The sequence below is a fragment of the Falco biarmicus genome, chromosome 5 (assembly GCF_023638135.1).
Source record: "Falco biarmicus isolate bFalBia1 chromosome 5, bFalBia1.pri, whole genome shotgun sequence".
Classification (NCBI taxonomy): Eukaryota; Metazoa; Chordata; class Aves; order Falconiformes; family Falconidae; genus Falco; species Falco biarmicus.
The window spans coordinates 86375023-86395793 of record NC_079292.1 but is presented as its reverse complement, the minus strand read 5'-3'; the positions used below and the strand labels follow the sequence as shown (position 1 = coordinate 86395793).

Sequence of the window (20771 nt, the reverse complement as noted above, 5' to 3'; positions counted from 1 at the left end):
TGCAGTCTGCCCTAGTCAGAGGATGTACCTTCTTTTGATAAAGAAACAGTGCAATACACCTGGAATAACCCATTTCATGCAGCAAGCTCACTCCTGAATCACATTTGTTGATGGTTAACACTGCCATTCTCATCTTCTCCTTGTTGCTGCTTTAAGAATTTCACCCAAAAAGCTCCTCCTGGAGAGAAAAAGTGACCAAAAAAGAATTGCGTTTAGCCTAGACAGCTCAGTCTGAAAATATATCATGATTGTGAGAGCATCAATTCATGTGGATTAAGATCAGACATGCTGACTTCTGTGGCACTAGCAAGCCCTTATTTTCCATTGCCTCGTGACAGACAGCACTGTGCCAGCACAGCAAATAAGAATAATCAGAAATAAGCTCACAAGAAGCTCATCTTTTAATTTTTTCATTACTAGGGATCACACAAAAAGCACAAGGAAGCAGACTTCTGAAGATACCAGGGAAAAGAGTATTGCAGGGATAACATAAATAGCAATTAACTAAAAATTTAAGTCCCCTTGATCAGGACTCACTAAGAGGAAGTAACAAAAGGCTGTGGTACCAGATCTCAAGCAAAGAGAAAAAGCTATTTTGTGATTGTTTCTTGCAGGTCAGACGTAAGAGTGCCCCTAACAAACAGGAAATACTGAAGGTGTTTGATGGTGTCTGTGAGCAGAAAGAAGTACAGCCAGGGGGAGAGAGAGAAATGTCCTGCGGGGAACCAGCCTAGAAAAAGGACATTTCAGGACCAAGGAGCAGTGGGAAATGGATGTTTATAATATTGAAGTCGTCTGTAAAGGAAACACTGTGGTGGTGTGTTGTGTAAAGAGCAGAGTCAGGCCAATGCTTGCTTATGGGTGTTTTAAGTAATGTGATATGACAGACCACATCAGATCAATGGTGCTGATTAATGAACGGCTCTGGAAAGGTAGCTAACAAGAGATGAAAGGGTCAAGACACAAATTTCAGGAGGGTGGAGAAGGAGGATCAGTGCCTCAGAATATGGAGTTATGGTCCAGAGGCCCATTAATCATCAGCATTATTATGTAAAGTACCACATTTTCTCCTGACTATGCCCACTGCCACTCCAGTGAAGCCAGTATAGAATTGACCTGAAGTGTACATCTTAAATCACAATCTGTAGTACATCACTGCTATCATAAAATGAACCTTCCTTAATAAAAACAGTAATACGATTAATGTTTCTTACACCCTCTAAATTACCAGATAAAGCTCAGGAAGAGCAAGGTGGAATAAAAGTGAGCATATATAAAATGCCCAAGTTACTATCATTAGTGGAAATACTTAAGTAATAAGAGTCTGCATTACGGGAATGCATTCATGCAGAAAAGCTATCCTCCAAAATCTTAATTAAGCACACATTACCTCGTGGAGCAGAAATGCAATGTTTTCCTTTTCTGGGTAGAGGAGCCCATGTCGAGAGGGGAGTAGTTACTTGACCCAGTGTCACACATCCCATTCCCCTGTTGTCCTGCTTGTCTCTTTTTGCGCTATCTTCACACGACCAAAAGTCCTTTTCCTCTAATTTTTCTCAAGCTAGATTTAAGACTTTCAGAAAAATTTTGAGTGTTTCTCTCTCTGTTGCACTCCCCATGTCTTCTGAAGCACCATCAGCTTTGTTGATTTTATGTACTTAAAATGTACCTATCAGCTGCTGATGATCTCAGTGCTTTATGCTCATCACACTGGAGGAAAAGATACATGTCTTCCCAGGTCATAGCAAAAATGATGGAGAAAAATGAAGATATTTTAAGTGTTGCCTTTCACAGAGATTTTAGTGCCCAGATTTTGTAGAAGACTTTGAACAGCCCATCTCTAACAACTTGTCTGCCTGACCCTTGATGTGAAGCCAGATTGAGTGCTAGGCAGTGCTAGAAGAGAGAGCCACTTGGATTGGGATCCCAGAGATTGGAAGAGCAATAATGACACAAAGAGAGAGGTGACAAAATATGCAGGATAAGTACATGCAGTTCTTAGGCTTCTCTTGTGTGAAATTAGGAGTGAAGTGAGCAGGAGTTCTGCCGAAGCAAAGACTAAAGACCTGATCCTGTGATTTTTCTGCTTCTAGTACAAGTTAAAAATGCATGTTAGCTGAAGCACTGGGCAGTCTCTAAGGCGCATGGGATTTATGCCTTAAAAATGTGAGCAATAGCCAGATAAAAGACAGACTGATGTGTGCAAAGTGGATGTAAGAGGCAAGGTCAGCATTAACAGAACAGGTGGGGCGTATGTGGATGTGGGAAGGGAGAACTTGAAAGTAAGCCATGCTGAGTGTTAGCAGGAACTTAAATCTACAGCAATCTTGGGCGTTATTGCACCTTTGAAATTCAACCCTTGGTCGTGGTCAAAGGTGTCACTGTTTTAGATAATTCTTTTGAGCTAACCTGACACCAGCATATGGTTCCTCTCCCAAGCCCTGGTGAAACTCGGAGGTTCAGGCTAAGTTGAGGAGGGTTTTTTTGTGTGTTTAAATTTACTGAATTTGCAATTCAAAGCAGACTCCAAGAGGGGAGAACTTAAGAAAAATGGAATCAAAGAAAATATTTGCTTGAGCCCCTGTGAAGTGTAGCTGCTAAGATTCCATGCAGCCTGTTGAAATCAGTATGTAGCATATATCCCAGTCATCAATAAACGTCATCATTACAAAATGTATAAATTGAACATAAAACCAAATGTATGTTTTGTGAAGTACATTATTACAGTGTCATCTAAAATCATTCATTGTGTCTGCTGATGCTCATTCCAGTGTTCCTGCTGCACGAACAGTGGGGTTTTTTTATTGTGTTGCATTTACAGACATAAATTCCAACTTGCACAGTGACATTAACTACCTGTGAAATAACAATTACATCTCTTATCATTTTTCGTTCACCTTCTTGATTTCTTTGATAAAGCAAATATTTGCTTTTCTTGTCTGATCTGAGTAGGCAAAATCATTTATTCATGGAAATAGCACCATTGGCTTCACTGTGGGTAGGACTGAATATGCTGAAGTCCCAGGAGTTCTTTGCATAAGTGAAGTGAGCAGGATTTAATTCTGTCCCTGGATGTTAACTTCAGACGTACTTCCAACATCCACAGTGAGCCACCCAAAGATCATAAGAAGCTAGCAAAGGAGGAGTTCTGTTAGTCTAGAGAGGGATTCAAGTCCCCAAAAAATGTAAATACTCCCAAAAACTTAGGTCTGGGCTGGTGAAATCATCCTCTAATAAATACTGGAGCTGAGGTTTTTATTTGGATCCCTTTCTGTATTAGTCCATGGAGTCCAGCTCCCTCTTTAGCTCAGGAGATTTCAGACATAAACCTGCTGCCGAGCTGAATCTTTCCTGAAAGGCTGACAACGTTCCTTCACTGGTCTCACTGCAGTAGACCTGGTGATTGATGGGAGATAAGTGGGGTTTCTGCTGGTTTCTGCTGTGATAGGAGCCATCATTTTTGTGACGTAAAGACAGCAAAAGAAGCAAAGGAGCATTTTTCCTTCCTTTTCCTGCCTTTCAGTCCTGAGGAAGTGCTTGTTGCTGCTCCGAACAGGACTAGCCTTGTTGTTCTGATGAGATGCACTTGAGTGCCAAGTTTGTGCTAGCTCTCCATCACTGCTCCGTGCTCATGCCATTAGAGTGAGCAACTTCTCAGAATGAATCCTACTGATAGCACTTTGCTGGCTAATCCTCCGTCTCCTCCTCACTTCACCAGAATAGGTTGCATGGGCAGACTGGGGTAACCGGGGACTGACTCTGCTGGCGTTTGCAGCCAGGGCTGGGGGGACTGAAGCGGGAAGAATTCGGCACTACCAGGCTGCAGCCAGCTGTACTGACGGCGGAGAGTGCCAGTTAGTGTTGCAGCAAGTTTTCTTGCTCTCAGTAAATAATTATCATTTCCCCCTGACCTTTCCTTTTGGTTCTTTCTGGTACAGACACAGCCTCTCTCTGTTCCCTGCCCCAATGAACGTCTGCACTAGGTCCAAGGCTTGGAGTAATTTACCTGAAGAGTGATACCGTTTGGAAACCACTGTAAGTATATTTTATCTCTTATAAAAGACTTCTTGTTTCAGCCAAAAAAAAAAAAAGACATCTTTAAAAAACAAAAACAAATTGCAGCACCTGTGAGCATTACTGATGAGGGTAAGCTAAGTTTTGCTTTTGAAATTTGCAAGGAAATACATGGGCAAAAAATATGTCAATAAAAAACTGTTAAATATTTAAGTTGTAGCCTCACAGCATAGTTCAGCAATGGCTGGTTTGATCTGCTTGTATCTTTTCGTTTGGCAGGTTCTCCCTGCTTACTGCTCTAGTTCGTGCTGTTCTAGTTGGTTCATCCATGTTTGTCTTCAGAGTGTTTGTCTTCTTTTTCATTCTTATTACTTTTTAATGAGCCACCTTTCCTCTCATTCGTGTTTCATGCAATACAGATTGAATTTACTGCAACTTCTTAAAGGTTTACGCTGTTCTTTCTAGGCCTTGAGTCATTTATGATTTAAGGCCATTACAATTTGGTAATTTGGTGGGATTGCACAGGTATTTTTGCACAGAGTACAGAGATTGCACAGAGAATTTTGACTTTGTGTTGTGGTTTTATAATGCTCTGAAATTACCACTTACCTGTTATTTGCACTTTTTTTCCCCCTAGATCTCATAGTTTTGATTGCTTATGATCAATTCTCAATGCTTGCCAGTATTGTCACGGTGTTGCTGTAGCCGAGATGCTCTGAGTCAGGCAGGTTTTGTAGTCAGGGCCTGACTTTATGGGAGTTGTGGTTTAGATGGGAAAAGTGGACATATTTGGGGGCATATAACCCCCATTTCAGGCCTGAAACAGACACAGCAAATTTCAATCTCAGTTTAACTTAATCCCTGAGTTTAATTTAATTATGTTAATCAGTCTCCTGTAAGGGATTTTGGAGTTTATTTTACTTTTCTGTGTTGATTAAATTTTCCAGGCTTTTATTGCACTAGAACATTGGGCCTCTTTTGTCAGTTCTCTGTGTCTCCCATTCTTGCTCTGCAGTGTTCTGTGGGGATTTCTCTTTCGTATTACATTTTATGGCAATGTTTTCAGGAGTTTGTGTTTTCCATTGTATGACACAAACTTGCAATCAGAGATTTTAAACAAACTGCCAGTCATATAGCTGTAACAGCATGAAGATCAATGTGGCTGCAAAATCATCAGAGAAGCTGTGTGAATATTCAGGCAGTCAGCTTGTGCAGGACTTTTAACTACTGAAGGAACACTTCTGGCAGGAAAAGTGGGATGGCTCAGGTGGTTTGAAGTGAGCGTCTCTTGGGAAGCTTCACCCTCCGCTCTGGTGTTCAGTGTGCCCTGAATTTTGAGGTGAGGTCTCTGGGCAGATTTCAATGCTTTTTGCTGTTCTTCCGGGCGCTTTTTTTTTTTGTTTTTTTTTTTTTTTATATATTTATATATAGTCAGTAATTGTACTCATCTCTCTCTCTCGCTTTCACTTTGTCAGTTTCTAAATATGTATTGTCAATGTCATGTCTGGAAGAGACACAACACTGGCAGTGATAAGCACTGATATCAGGAGCTGTGTTAGTCGCACACAGGCAGAGGAAGAATGTGCAGCAGAACACTCAGGAAAAATATTGCTTAAAATCAAATGTGAACTATTTTCACACTCTTCTATTTCTAGCATCTGAAAAGCCAGGGTTTTTTAAAAAAATTATATACAGTCTCTGAGTCACTAAGGTTACAGACAAACTGTATACCAGTGAGTTAAGTGCAGTGCTTGGGCACTACAGGCATCTCTGACCTGAGGGCACTTACTAGAAGGTGATGCTGTATCTGTGAGGAGGAGAAATAATGCCTGGAACATGGGTGGGCAGACTCAGCCAGCAGCAGCACTTGTAACAACATCAGCAACCCTGTGGCGTGTTCCCTCCATGCTGTTTAATATGCGATGAACAAAGGTCTGGTTGGTGACCCAGCCCTCCCTGTATTCAGAGGCTGAAAACTGCCTCATTATTGTTCATTATGTAGTATTATTCTCATACACTCGCATTATCATAGCTTCCCCTGAGAGCCAGGATGCTACTGTGGGTTCTGCGCAGCAACGCTGGTTCCTCTACCTGAGCTAATTTGTTCATTGCTAACCTAGTGCCTCTGCAGGACGGAGAGCTGCTCCCTGTGTAAGGGAAGGTTCAAGCTATAGCTGCCGTGTGAGAAGTACAACAGCACATGTTGCCTATTTTTGACAGAGACCTGGTTTGGTGGCCTCACTGTGAGAACGTGTTACCTCATCGAGGGGAAATTCATTCTAAACTCAAGTAATGGTTGCAAGGGCATGCAAAGAAATCCTTTGTGGAGAGCAAGTGGAGGGTTGGGAGAGAGAAGCTGTATGCGAGAGTGGCAGCAAAAAGGGGGAAGTATAGCAGGGTTTTTAAAGGCATTCCAAAACTAAAAGGTAGTAATTAGTTTCTAGATAGCTTTGAGGTTAGAACATCCAAAATATTTCCCGTGCTGCCTTCAAATTAAACAGAAAGGAGCCAGTTCTGTTTTGCGGCCAGTGCGGAGATCATTGCAGTTGCTGCAGCATTCTGAGTTGTCCAGCATCTGAGACCTTGTTGTATGATAGTGTAGTGTTAAGGTACATGGAAAGGAGGGAATGCCTCACTGCAATGAAGATACTGACAGAAAACAAAAATAAAAAGATGGCAGTGATTGTACGTCTTGCTTTACACGAGCTGGGAAGTGCTGATAGGCACTTTCAGTTCAGGGATGACTGGATACAGTTAGCCTGATATTAGGAAGGCATACAATCAAGAAAGAAGAGAATACAGTTTAAGTGTTGTAAATGAACATAGTGAAAAAAATACAATAAATATAAGGAAATGCTGAAAATGAGTACTAACAAAAAAAAAGTACCTGGATATAGGATAGAAAATTTAAAGAGATGGAGTAGGTAGGATGCTTAGAAATGGACTGGGTAAACCCCTTATAAATCAGTAGGAAAAATGAATTCTGCATTGACCCTCAAGACTCAGATTAGCTTAGAAAAGTCAGCATCTTTTCTGTCCCAAACTTCTGGGAGTCTGGGCATCAGGCCCATATAAAGAAGTGCCATCTCTTTGCTATGTTGGCCTTCTGCTGTCCTTCACAAGAAGCAAAGATGCTGGATGGCCCTCTGATAATTTTAAGAATGAGTGCAATATTTGGGAAGACATGTAATGTACCACAAGTGTATGTGGAGAAGAAGCTCAGAGATAACTGGAGCTCAGAATACAGCCCCTTGCTGCAAGGGCACCATCCCAAGTCTTTTGCAAGTAAGTTGCTACTTTTATTGCTGTTACTAACAAGTAAATGGCAAACTTCTTGTTTCCAGGGTTAGTCTATAGAGAAGAACATAGTCACATGAACTAAAGTAGCAAGGTAGACTGACACTTCCTACTAAAATAATTGCACAGGACTGCCAATCAATGAAGTCCAGGGATGGTACATAAACAGGTATAATTTGGGAATGTTCCGCAAACTATTTATTACTTATTTCGTTCTTGCTCCTACCTCTGTGCTTTCAAGAGTTTTTGACATAGCTATGACAAGTCATACTCGTAATACAATTAGTGTGCCATTTTGTCTTCTGGAACATGGAGATATATTAGAGAGCTTGCTGATGGAAGCGTTCACAGAAGTGTGCAATCAGGAAAAAAAATTAGGTTGGAAGGGTCCTCTGGAGGTCTGTAGTCAAATTCCCTGCTCAAAGCAGGGCTGACTTCCAAGTTGGATTAGGTTACTCAGGGCCTTGTTCAATTAAGTTTTGAAAATCTCTAAGGACTGAGATGCCACAACCTGATCCAGCGCTTAACTCTCCCTGTGAAGACTATAGCAATAAGATGGCAATAGAAGTAGACTATGTAAGTGAACATAAGAATATTTAATTAGAATATATAGGTGAAGATCATAGCAATAGGAGCTTTCTAGATGGGTGATAAGGTAGAACAAAAGGATAGCAATATAATTACAGCAATAGCAGGCTTTTTCTGGCTTTGCCCATTGTCCTTTGTTGGCAACAGCAGTCTGACATAGCAGACTGGAGAAGAACCGTGTTTGGATTTCTTCATAGGTAGTTTTGATCACAGAGTCCCCAGGATTTTTATTATTTTTTTTCTGAAAAGTTTTCTTTGGGTCCTTAACTGACTGTTTCCCTTATTCAGCCTTCCTCATGTGGAAGCCTGCATTCCTTTCAGGTGGTACTGAGATGCAGGGCATGCCTAAACAGTGTAAGAGAAACGAACTGCTGTGGAGAGGTACCACCTCTAGTGCCAATCAGCACCATTGCTTCTCTTCCCATCCTAGTGAGCACAGGTCGCCAAGCTGCAGAACTCTGACGTGGAAAAGAGATGACACAAGAGCATCTTGGTAATACAGTGTCAGCCTTAAGAGCGAAGTAGAAAATAAATGGGTTTGGAAAGGAAGAAGCAGGGGGTGCTAAGCACAGCCTCTCTGGTGTCACTACTTGTTGCTAAAGTGTTTTTTAACCTGTCCCTCTAATGAATTTTGAAGGCCTGGGAGGCACACAGGGGATCAGTCACACAATGAAGCATCCGTCAGTGTCTTTTCTAGCAATGCAAGTGTGGCTGTGCTAGTGGCCAACAAGTCGTGCTTGCTCAGGCTGAGCCCCTACCCTGCAAATAACAACAGGGTCCTGCCCGGGGAAGGCAGCTTTGTGCGTGGGTGAAGCTGGAGTCAGAGGCTGCGTTCCGAGTGTGTAACTTGGGTTAACTCTGGGCTGAAAACAGCACTTCAGTATGGCAGTTCAGCTTCCCAGCACAAGGGACTTCATTACCCCTTGCATCCAGAGTCCAACCCTACATACATCCTTTCATGCCTGGACAAAAAGCCATGCTATCTGAAAGCTTCTTGGGTAGCAATGCTGTAAAAAACCCACTGTTCTATACACAGGTTTCTCACAGCTCCCAGTGCATCCTGGCTGCACATTGGAAAGTCATGGGATCTGGAAATGAGTTGTGTGAAGGTGTGCCAGTGTTCGTATGCCAAAGATCAACACAGACTTACAAACAAAACGTATGCAGACCATATACTTTAAAAATATATGTTGCCATATATAAGCTCTGCATCTCATGCATCCTCATCCATGTAGCAAGAGATGGATCCCAGTGACAGAACGGGGAACAGACGGAAGGATGCCTGAGCTTGGAGCGACGAGATGCTCTGTTTACTCTCCAGGAAAAAAACATGCTTTTAAATAGTTTGATTTTCCTTCCATTTAAAATGGAGTAAATCAGTTCAGGCCTTTGCTATACCTCTGCAACTTTAAGTAAGGTCCATTTAGTCATCTGCTATTGATTTAGATCAGATTAGACTTTATCCTGGTATATTTTGAGCATATTGATTGATGTATGTGGAGGATACAGCAGCAGTACTACGTGCCCATCCCATGGCGTGGGGATTGTTAGCCCCGGTAATCCAAACCACATCAGAGCTGCCAGCAGCAGTGGGGTTATCAGCATGACCCTCTGTTGGCGGTGGTTCACCTGCAGAGCTCAGCTGCCCTGCAGCACCCCAAAACCATCTGGGACTGAGCGCCTTTTTCTGCGTTTTGGCCAACCCAGGGCCATCCCTTCAGCCCTGGGCAGCCCAGGGCGGGTGCCAGCGGCTGACCGGGCCCAGCACCTCCTGAGGGCGCTTTGTGAGGGGGAAGGATTTGGTTTATTTCCTTTTGGCCCGTTTGATTTACGTTTTCATGGTAATGACAGGTTTTTCTTCCCTCCTATCCTAGAGCTTTTCACGTTCCGGCCGAGGAGGCGCCTCGCCGGGCCGTGCCGGGCCGGGCCCGGGCGGCTGCTGCCCCCCGACGGCGGCCGCCGGGAAATGGCGCCCTGCCCGCGGCCGGCCGTGCCGCCCTTACATAACGCCCTTATGCAACCGGGCGGGCCGGGGGCGCTGCGCCGCCGTGTGCCCCCCGCCAGCCCCGCGGGAACGGGGCTCTTCGGCTCTGGGACCGAGCTGTTTCAAAAGTGAGAGGCCAGGCCAGGCCAGTCCTCGGCGTGCCGGCCGCCCGCGGGCCTAGGTGGGATGCAGGAGAGCAGGCCCTGTGGGGAGAAGGGGCTCCAGCCTTGGCCCTTCTGGCGGAGAGCCCGTCCCTGACGAGAGGGGCTGTGCCGGCACACAGGGAGCCAGGGCAGACGCGGGGCAGGGCCACCTTGGCTCCAGGGGCACCCCCATCCTCCGGGATGGCCCTTGCTGAGGCTGGATGCAGCCCTGAAGCCATGGTCACCCGGCAGTGTGAGGTGCGCCCTTGGACAGGCCTGCTCCCAGGGCAACCTGCCGCTGCCGGCCCTGCCAGCAGGAGAGAGACACGTTTTATCTACGGCTTCAGCCTCCCTGGCTCCTGCTGCCCTCTCACAAGCGCGGCCGTGGCCTCCCCACACACAGCAGGAGCTGCTGGGTGACACCTGGGCACCATGGCCGCATGCTGGGCCAGGGCAGCAGTGGCCCTGGCAGAAGGCTGTGGCCCCAGCTGGCTGGGCAAGGCGCCTCAGGGAGCACCCGCAAAGGTCAAATGGAGGGGAAGGGGTGAGGTGTGGGCACTTGCCTCCCCCAACGGAGTGCTCGCTGCGTGATTCGAAGCCCACCACTTCTTGTGCCCCGGGTTCTCCATCTGTGAAACGAAGGTGCTGATTAACTACCTCCTTAATGTTCCTCAGAGGCTTAATTCCTTGTGTTTGCAGGATGCTCGGAGGTCCTGGGTGGAAGGAGGTGTGGCAAGCTCTCATGTGCTGTGCTCATAGCCTGTTGTTTCAGGCTGCAAATTTTCGTGCTTTACTTAGATAACCTCTGCATCTCAAAATTATATTTCAGTGCTTTTCCCTACAATATGAGTCTCTGTACTGATTCATTTTGAACTGGAAGCTTGCATATTTGTTTGCTTTTCAGACAATTCTATTACATTTCTGTGTAACTCTCTCTATTCAGAATGCTACAGCCTTGGTTAATATTTGTCAAATGGAGCTCCGACTGTCTAAACCACTGGGACGAGTTTCATTTTATATGTCATCAGTAGGGGCAGAATGAGGAGCTTCATGCTTGGCCTATTTGCTGTAACACGGTCTCAGGGCCATTGCATCAGAGTCAAAACAAGGAGCAGCTTGTTTCCAAACAAGAAGCATGGGGGAAAGTCTTCTCTGCCTCCTTCCCTGTAAGGGAAAAGAAGGGAGGGGAAAGAGGGAGAAAGTTATCTTTAACAGATTCTAAAAATGCCTTTTCCCAAATATGCAGTCAGTCCCTTCAAAGGTCTCTTTGTTTATTTTCAGGAAGAAACCCAAGACAGCTGAAAACCAGAAGGCGTCTGAGGAGAATGAGATTACTCAGACGGGTGCACGCAGCGCCAAGCCGGGCCTTCGCTGCCTGAACCTTGAAGCTGTTCGGTCTCTGAGCCCGACCCTCATCCACTCACCACATTCACCAACAAACCTGCACGCACACACAGGGTCATCTGATTGTGAGTACACTAACACGCTGCTGGGTTGCGTTTGGGTTCTTGAAAACACACTGCTTGCTGCGGACCAGGTTTTCCAGTTGGATGCTCTTTCCATAATGGCACAAGCAGGACTTCCTCAGGGCTTACCTTTTCCCTTCTTTGGAAATCACCACTGAAACAGAGCATTTTGTGTTAAGGTCATGATAATACAATCTGCTAGAGGAAGCTAAGAGCATGTTATTGGGCTGGGTTGCTACTTCTTATGAATTAAAAAGGGAAGACCCCTCAAGCATATCTCTCCCCAACTAGAGCTGTAGTTATTCAGCTCCACGTAGTCACATGCTTCTAGTTACCCAAGCATATCTACTGACTGGGGAGTTTCAGTCAGTGCTTTATTGCAATTGGAGAAAACAGGTGTCTGGCTCTGACACCCAGGATTGTAAAGGATTTCCACAAAGGAAAAGGGGAGTGTTTTGTAGAGAGTATCAGCCTGAGAGAGTCTGGAAAATCTTTGTAGACCTGTGTGGTTGTACCAGTTTATGGCCCTTTTTTCGAGTGCATTCACTTTCAGATTACTCAGCATGGGTTAATTGGTCTTTTTAAAATGTTCTTTTCCATTTTGCCAAAAAATACAAAAATAAGGGAAGGAATGATCAAAACTGGATTTTGGAAAGTCAGAACTTACCCTGTCAGCTCTCAAAAACATTGTCTCTTCACAGTGGTCGCTGCCTGGAAGTCTCTTGGACAGCAATATGCAGGGTGATGTGGACCTCATTATTCACTAGTTTTAGAATATATACTTTACCTCTTCTGTGGTGGTTTTAGCATGTTGTAAAATTTACAAGGGGAGGGAAATGAGAAGGAAAGATGATGACACCGGGTTTCAAGAGCTCAGAAGCCAACCAGACTTTGCAAAGGCCTATAAAAAAAATCAGGGCATGACAATAAAAAATCAGATTAAAAAGTATGTATATCCTTTTCTTTTTTTTAATTTAAAAATCCTGCCTCAGGGCCAAGCTTGGAAGCAGCAGGGTTGTAGGGATCATCACTATCAAAATCACTTTAGCTGCAATGCATTCCTGTTGGCTTCTGACTTTATTCATTATGAGCTGCTTCTAGAGATCATGATTTTAATAGAGCTGGTAAACATTGGGGAGACTTTCCTAAGTCTCACCTGGTGATTTGGGGAGAAGAAAGACATGTGAAACAACTGAGCAGCAGGCAGCATGCAGTTTAGTATATACAAGAATTCTCTTCAAATAAGAGATGTCAGGCTCTTTGTTAAAACTGGGGTACAGTTTTGTCTTGTTATGTTTTCTGAAAACAAAAAGCTTGTGAAAAGATGCAGAAAAAAAGAGAAGAACAACAAGGAAAAATAATCCTTATTTTCAAACAAAGAATCTTTTTATCCCATTCACAAAGATGAAAGAGTTCATTAGTAAATGGGATTTGAAACCTCACACTGATGTTTTTTGACAGTACAAATGGAAACCCATGAAAGCAACTTTAGGACAGAGGCCAGCAGGGATTGTAGGGAAGGAACTTGGAGAATGAACCCCTGCCTTTGCTTTCTGTGGCCAAGTTCAGGGGTGAGGAATATTGGCAGAGGGCAGTAGGGGGAGGTGGAGTCTGCAGCTCTTCACGCTCTACCTGTTCTGTGGACAAACAGACTTTAGGACCCCAAGGCTTTAAATGTTCCCAAATCCCCTTCCATTCCTACTAAATTCGCAATACCAATTATGAAAAAACTGCAAACCCAGGTTAGATGCTCCTTTCCCAGTGAAGTTGGGTTTTTTTCAGAAAAGAAGTTTAGTAATGATTTCAGCATTAATATTGTCCTGTCTCAGGAATTGTTGAAATTTAGTTCCCAAAATACAATTACATTCCTGCAAAAATTCAAAAAAATGGTAAGATGCCTTGTGGTGTCGATCTCTGTTAGTTGATTCCATGTGCTTTGAAGCCTGTGGAAAAACTCCCATTATTTATGATGGGTTATAACCTTTGTCAGGCTGTATTTGTTCAGGGCAGCATGCATATAATTAGCGTTTGGCATGCCTTTGCAAAGTAGCAATGCCAATTTCTCACATGAACTAAAAACAAGGCATGATGAATATTTACTGCATATTTACTATAGCTATTGCCTGTGTTATGTGGGGTTTTTTGTAATATTGCCTCAGTCCGTAGTGCTGGAATACATTCATTGACCCAAAAGATTAGTGTTTGTGGCTCCCAGCATTTAAAAATGGGCTTCCCTGTCCTTATAAACTCCTTCTCCTTACCTCTTGCCTCCCCTGCCTTTTGGACTGATTCTTTCCCCTCACCCTAAAATTCCCTCCTTTTTCCTTCTCTTCCCTTCCTCTCAGAGCTACATTGCCACATCCTTCATCTTCTCAACTTTTGGACCTGTGGTGATACTTTACTTCTTTGAGCCAGCAACACTACCTGTCCTTCTCTCTACCTTCTAGAGGCTACAGCATTGCTTCTCTTCCCTTCCCCAGACCTCCATACTGCCTCTGCCCCCACAACTAAGGAGATTATATTTCATTTTCAAAGGACATTCTTCATTCTGGTGGGGAATTCTCTAGCAGATGGTAAATAATTTAAAAATACTAAACAGCTAGGATTAGACAGGAAGTTTGAGAGGAATTTTTGTTGAAAATACCAGAAACACCCAGAAAGAGTCAGCATCGTAGTATCAATTATTGGTATCAATTATCAATTATTGGAAAAATTCAAAGACCTTTGAGATCATCAGCTCCAACCATTAACCCAGGACTGCCAAGTCCATCACTAAACCATGTCCCTAAGCAGTACATCTGTGTGTTCTTTAAACACCCCCCAAGGATGGTGATTCCACCACCTCCCTGGGCAGCCTGTTCCAGTGCTTGACCACCCTTTCTGTGAAGAAATGTTTCCTAATATCCCATCTAAACCTCCCCTGGCATAGCTTGAGGCTGCTTCCTCTTGTCCTGTCACTTCTTATCTGGGAGAAGAGACTGACACCCACCTGCCTACAGCCTCCTTTCAGGTAGCTGTAGAGACCCATAAGGTCCCCCTGAGTCTTCTCCTCTCCAGACTAAACAACCCCAGTTCCCTCAGTCACTCCTCATAAGAAAATTTTCACTGACCATTTTGAATTCAGTCACTAGTGCTTGGCAGAAAACAACACCACATATTTATTATGAGAAATATTCAAAAGCCAATCTACTTCAAAAAATCAGGGTGCTTTTGGAACGATTCAGATCAAAATACTTTTTCCAGGCATAGGAAATAAAAACTCTATGATAGCCATCTGCTCCTCAACTGTAAAAGGCAGAGGTGAAAAAAAAGATTAAGCAATAGTCTGAATGCCTGTCCTAGTGAAACAAGTAGTTCACAAAAAACTCTAGGTATAAAGTCATATGTGATGCACAACTTAATTTAGGGTTTAACTCTATAGTGTAGTACGTTTTGCATGCTGTTTGTGGTGCCACTTATTCCCAGTGAAATTGCATTACTTCTGACTGTTGTAGGACTGGGTCTTAGTTTTCTGAATTTGAACATTATAGTTCCAGCTGAGACGAATCCTTGAGGCAAAATCCAGAACCTAGGATACGTTGTGTCCAGTTCCCATCTCTTTCAACCTTGGGAAATGCTAGCTCATGCCATGCAATTGGAGAAACAAGAGGAAGAGGTGCTTCCTGAGGTAACTGTTTTCATGTAGGGCTTTGGCAGATAAAAAGTACCGCTTTGAATGATTTTGGAATTAAGTCATAGAGTGAGCTGACAGAGCTCCAAATGAGTTATACCTCTAGCTACTCAGCTGTCACTAACAGTTGTGGCTGCTTACCCAGAAGAAAGGTGTTTGTGCAAAAAGCTACAAGGACAAGCATGGAGACATAGTTTCTGGAAGAGTTACAAAGAAGCAAAGCAAAGCATGTGACGTTGGCGCTATTTTCAGTTTTCCACATACTTTCTTGCTTAGGCATAAAGAATGCATGAAGTTGGTAGGGTCCTAGTTTGAAGGCTGATCTGCCTCAGGTAAAGCTTCTAAAGACTTTGCTGAGAGGGAAGGAAGTCATCAGGACTTGGCTGTATTTAAACTGATTTGGTCTGTATAGGCCACTTTAGGAGCCCTTCAGAAAGCGTCTATAACTATATATGTTTTGCACATGCCAACAGATAAGATCATTTTGGCAGAAACTTTCAGAGTTCTCAGAGATACAATCAGACAAAAACTTCATTCAAGCTCTGATGTATGCATCTTTAACAGATGTGTCCAAACTCAAAGGAATCCCACGGGAACAGTGCAACTGAATCTCTTTGTCTCTATTGATAGTTAAAAGAGTTATTCTTAGACAGTGGATGGTCCATCTGTGAAGGAATTTGTTCCAGACAAGGGAAAAGCAACATCTTTGCAAAGAGTTTCCGTGGCACTGGGAGGCAGGTTGGACAATCATTGGGAAAACTGCTGAGGTGATTTTTATGATTTTAGAGAACACCAAAGTCTTGCAGAGACCTGAGATTCTGGTAGGGAATGAAAGTTGAGAAGGAAAGTGAGGCATGGATAATTTTTGAAAAATGCATGAAACAATCATTGGCAAGACATTGAGATGGGGGAGGACTTACTAAAGTTCTGTTTTAGCAAGCCTCCGTGGAGTTTTTGTGCATTAAAGAGAATACATTTGATAAACACTGTCGGTAATGGACACATCTGAACGCTTTGTCCATACGTGCTCAAGTGACATGGCTGATTTGGTCCAATTCCAGCATTTTTTAGCTTTCACAGGATGGGGACTTAGAGGCAGTCTGTTTCTTTTTCTCCTGATTTTTGTAGCTTGATAGTCTTGCAGCATAATGGGGAAAGGCAGAGAGAGAACCTCACAAGGTTCCTGAACTCCACAGAGCATTGAGCGTGGATGCGGAAACTCGGTTTTCATTTTCTTGAGCAGCTAGAGGGACCCACCATTCCCTTCCCATGAATCGACAAATTTGATTTGCCTAGGGCTAATATAGAGGCTAGATGGATCTGAAGCTGGTTTGGCCTCAGCTTTATATTTTAGGTTTCCTGTGTTTCTCTTTGAGGTTCTGTGGCAGGAAGAGAATGGTTACATGCCTTTATGGTCTTCCCTCTGCCTCTGGAAATCTGTGGCTATGATTCCCTAGGGACTGCTCTGGAGCTTTCAAATGATCTCCACTCTCAGAGGGGAGGAGGGGGGCCCTGATTCTACCAGCTTCCTTCTTTTCTGAGGCTGGCAGTGTGTCAGTAGTAATTTGTCTGTATTTTTGCTGATCTATATATGGTGTGTGTTAGCTAATGCTGAATATTTTTAGGTTGTTTTAGGTGACCTAAGAGATTATGTATGTTTAGATATCTCTTTTAGATGATATAATAATAATAATAATGATACAGGCTTTTCTGTAGCAAGCTAAACAGAAAGCAAGGACATTCGTAGTTCTCAAACACTGCTGTCATGACACTTAATTATACTTTTGTCTTGCAGAACATTTGAAATTTTGTTTAGTAAATGCTTCTCTTTTTGACAGTCGTAAGTGGTTTCTATGTCCGGTAGGTTTGTATTTCTGTTTGTAAGATTATCAAAGAATTATCAGCCAGGAATGAATTGTGTTTTCACTGAAGCAGATACAGGTTGCTTGAATTGCATGGAGACAGGAGTACAGGTATATAAAACTGTAAGCTGAGCTCACCCTGCCTCTGTTGAAAAAGCCATCACAAGACACTGAAGAATTGGTAGTATAAAATGTACTACCGATAGGAGCTGGTCTCTATATTCCTAATCAGTACACTAAGTGAGTTTTGTCAGGTTGGTCTCTCGGGCTTTTCTTCTCATGAGAAATGACTAATAGCATATGGTACTTCAGTTGTGAAGTCAGTGAGTATGTTTTCAGAAGTGACTGTGTGACTTTGGAGCTTAAGTTTCACTGATGCATAAATCACATTTATAACACATAGATGCTTTTGAAAATTTGTCTAATTATCGTAAATGTTGATTCTCTTATTTGATGACCCTGTAATACTGGCTTCATGCTAGATTGTCAGTTCTTGTGGTATTCAATACTTGTCTTACTGTTCTCCATTTAGAGAACTTTCAGTGATAACATGCTTAATTTCAGCTTTGGTTTAAAACAGCCTTTTTTTCATGATTTCAGGGGAGAACTTGAAGATATGTCCCCAGTGTATCTATTCTTTCTAAGTACCAGGGAGGAGGATAAGAAGTCTTACTGCTTTTTACAATTCCATAGCTTCCATTCTTAAGAATTTTGAGTGACTGAGTTGATAATACTGTGGTATTTGTGTTTGTAAGTCATGCTGCAGCCACTGAGACATACTGTAACTGTCCAGTAAGGTATCTGCAGTCTGTTTCTGAATTTACCTGTTCTTGTTTTCAGTCTGCCCCCACAGATTTTTTTTATTACCATTCTTTAAGTTATGAGTCTTCTAGTAAATCCTTCCTTTATACATTGGAAGAGTGGTGCAACTGCTTCACTCATGAAGTGAATGGCTGATGAATATTATACAACTATCTGCCACTGTTCAATGTATTAAGATGTTCTAGTACTCTTGTTGTTTGGGGGTTTTTTTGTTTGGTTGTGGGGTTTTTTTAGTAACAGTCTCCAGAACAGTGCTTTCCCCTTCTCCCCCTTGAGCTGGCTTACCTTTTTCCATCATCCTCCATTCTGAACATTAAAGCAATAATGTCAATTCCACTGCAGAATTTCTGTAACCTCTTCGATTACCTTTACTGCTTTCATAGTTCAGTAGTGTAGCTAACCCACTGAGTCTACTACTTGACTATTTAATCTATCAATCCACAAAATCTACAGCACTTCTTAGGTACAGGTCATTGCCCTGTAAGCTTTCTCTATCTGATGTGTTTAAATAATGTTTTATTACAGTATTTGTCTTTATACCTTCAGTAGTTTTTTTCTTCAAATTTCCTCTTCACCCTACCTAATCTTTGTTTTACATCTAGCCTGCCAGTTTATGCTCAGTTCTATTAGTGTCACTTGGGCATGATTTCTGTGTTTGGAAGGATACATTTTCAGCTTTAATGAACTCTTATACCTTGTTATTTAACCATTGTAGCATTTTCTACTTCCTCTTTTTTAGTTGTTGTTGTCCTTGGATATGGATATGGATTGTAGTAAGGTATTATTAAGGCCATCTTCCTGCTGATCTTATGGATTTTAATTCCTTATCTTTTCCTTTCAGACTCCTTCTGACTAACTTCCTCTACCTTTTTTTCTCCTTTTGTTGTTCCTCCTGAAGTTGCACATACCAAAACTGCCACTTTGTATGATCTGCTTGAAGGATGTCAAACATAATCATGCCAATCGTTGTTATTTTGTGTCTTAAACGCACATGCTACTGCTGTCATCTTCTCTGTCCTAATTAGATGAGAAGACTAAACCAAATGTACAGTTTCCCTATTACGGTCTGCAGAGGGACAGTTCATGTAGCAGAGTAAAACATAAAAGGTTTTCCAGTGTTTGACAGGTGACTCTTAATTGAAGGAAACGAAAGCAGCTACATCTCCTTTTGTCCTACTGTGTGTTGTTAAAACCCTGGGTAACTGAGTGCTTACATGTCTCTGTGTTAGTCCTTTGCATGCTATAGGGAGACACCTTCCAAGCTTTGAGAAACATTGACTGGTGCATCAGTTGCCTGGTTTGTTGCAACTATACAGCTCCTAAGTTAAGATGAAAAAATAGAGGTGATTACCTTCTGTTTCTTTTCACCACTGTCATCTGTCTAACATCGGAGCTTTTTGCTCTTTTCATCTAAGCTTCCATAGTCACTTTCTCCTCTTTGTCTTGTTTACTTATCACAGAATAGCCATATAGTCTTTGTGCTGTGATCCCACGCAATAACTTTAGAAGAAGGTAGGGCCAGAGCAGTATTCGAGTGAGAAAACCAAAACAATTCTTGTATTGTTCTCAGCTGAACAAAGAGAGCTCTTTCATTCAGAACATTTTTTAAGTGAAGCCTTAACATGGTACTGGGAGAGAACCTGAAACATAAAACCAAGGTACTGCTTAATACCACCTACTAGTGTTTATAAAGTGTGCTAGGGGATGTTGTGGGAGAAAATCATTGTATTTCCACAATAAATGTGGTGTTTGATCTACTCCATAGGTGAAAGTCAGTTGGAAGCCATCAGAGTGGCACTGGACTTCATTTGCATCAGGGTATTTGCCTCGCAGCCTGGTGCACAGCAGGCCACAGTGATTGTTCTGGTTGGCACTGTGCATTTAGGTTCCCAGGGATGCCAATTATTATTGTTTCTAGAGGGAATGCCATTGTGCCATCTTTTCATTTATATTTTCTGTGACTGTTTTCATTGCCCATGGAGTCATTTACAAGGCTAAAATAACATGAGATCTAGTCTCATGTATCTACCACTCAGGAACTGGAATACAAAGAGAATTCAAGATCTCTGGTTATTATGTCAGCACAAATAACTCCTCGAGGAATTGACTGCGCCTATCAAAAAAGGATAAACAAATCCTAGAACCCCTACTCATCCCAGCTTTGTTGCAGTAAACACTGAAAGGATCTCTGCCCGGCTGGGATGCGCAATATATACTCTGTATCAATCTGTGACATGTGGTGAAATGCTGCTTCTTGAAAGCTCACAAGAGAGAAGTAGTATAAATTAAGAGTAATCTCAAAACAGCTATTTTTGAGTTCTTACCCAGTGAAAATGTAAGTGTAGCAATATTGTGCATCTATTAGAAATCTTGAAAGGCTCTTTATAACTAGATGATAGGAGTGATAACGTGTAATTTATTGATGTTACACAGATAGAGAAAAAAACCACAGAGTAGCAATTTTTGTGTGAAAAGGGCTATGATAGAGGAAATAAAAACAGAGCAAGGGACTTCTCCCCACAGCTTCATGCCTGTGTGGGCAACAAAAATACTTTGTGCTTTGATCCTATGCTGTGTTTCAAAACAGGACATATTCCCTGTATTCAAAAGTAAAACTCCTAGATGCTATCTCTAATGTTTTTGGCTGAGTGGAAGGTAGAATGTGCCTGAAGGCAGACCTAAGTAATAACTCTCATGCACTGTATTAGTATCACCTGTTGGTGTTTGTATGCTTGTGTATACATGTAATGCCAGGGCCTTTTCCCTGGGCAGGGGACACACAAACCAAACATTGGAACTGGCAATATCCATTTAATGCTACAGATCCAACTGATGACATCAAGCCATCCATGAATGCTGTTTTCTTGTTTATTGCCTTCATTTATTAGTTCGAAGCATTCTGCCATGCTCTTCCTATCAAAACTA

The 20771-nt window shown here is 42.6% G+C and overlaps 1 protein-coding gene across 8 annotated transcripts in view; it reads left to right on the top strand.

Moving 5' to 3' along the window:
* Positions 1–20771, top strand: part of ZBTB20 (zinc finger and BTB domain containing 20) — a 519609-nt gene that overhangs the window by 450031 nt on the left and 48807 nt on the right. For all 8 annotated transcript variants that reach the window (XM_056341444.1, XM_056341443.1, XM_056341442.1 and 5 more), the window contains 2 exons: positions 3939–4035; positions 11308–11495. The gene's annotated coding sequence lies outside the window, so the exon portion shown is untranslated. The remainder of the gene's footprint in view (positions 1–3938; positions 4036–11307; positions 11496–20771) is intronic.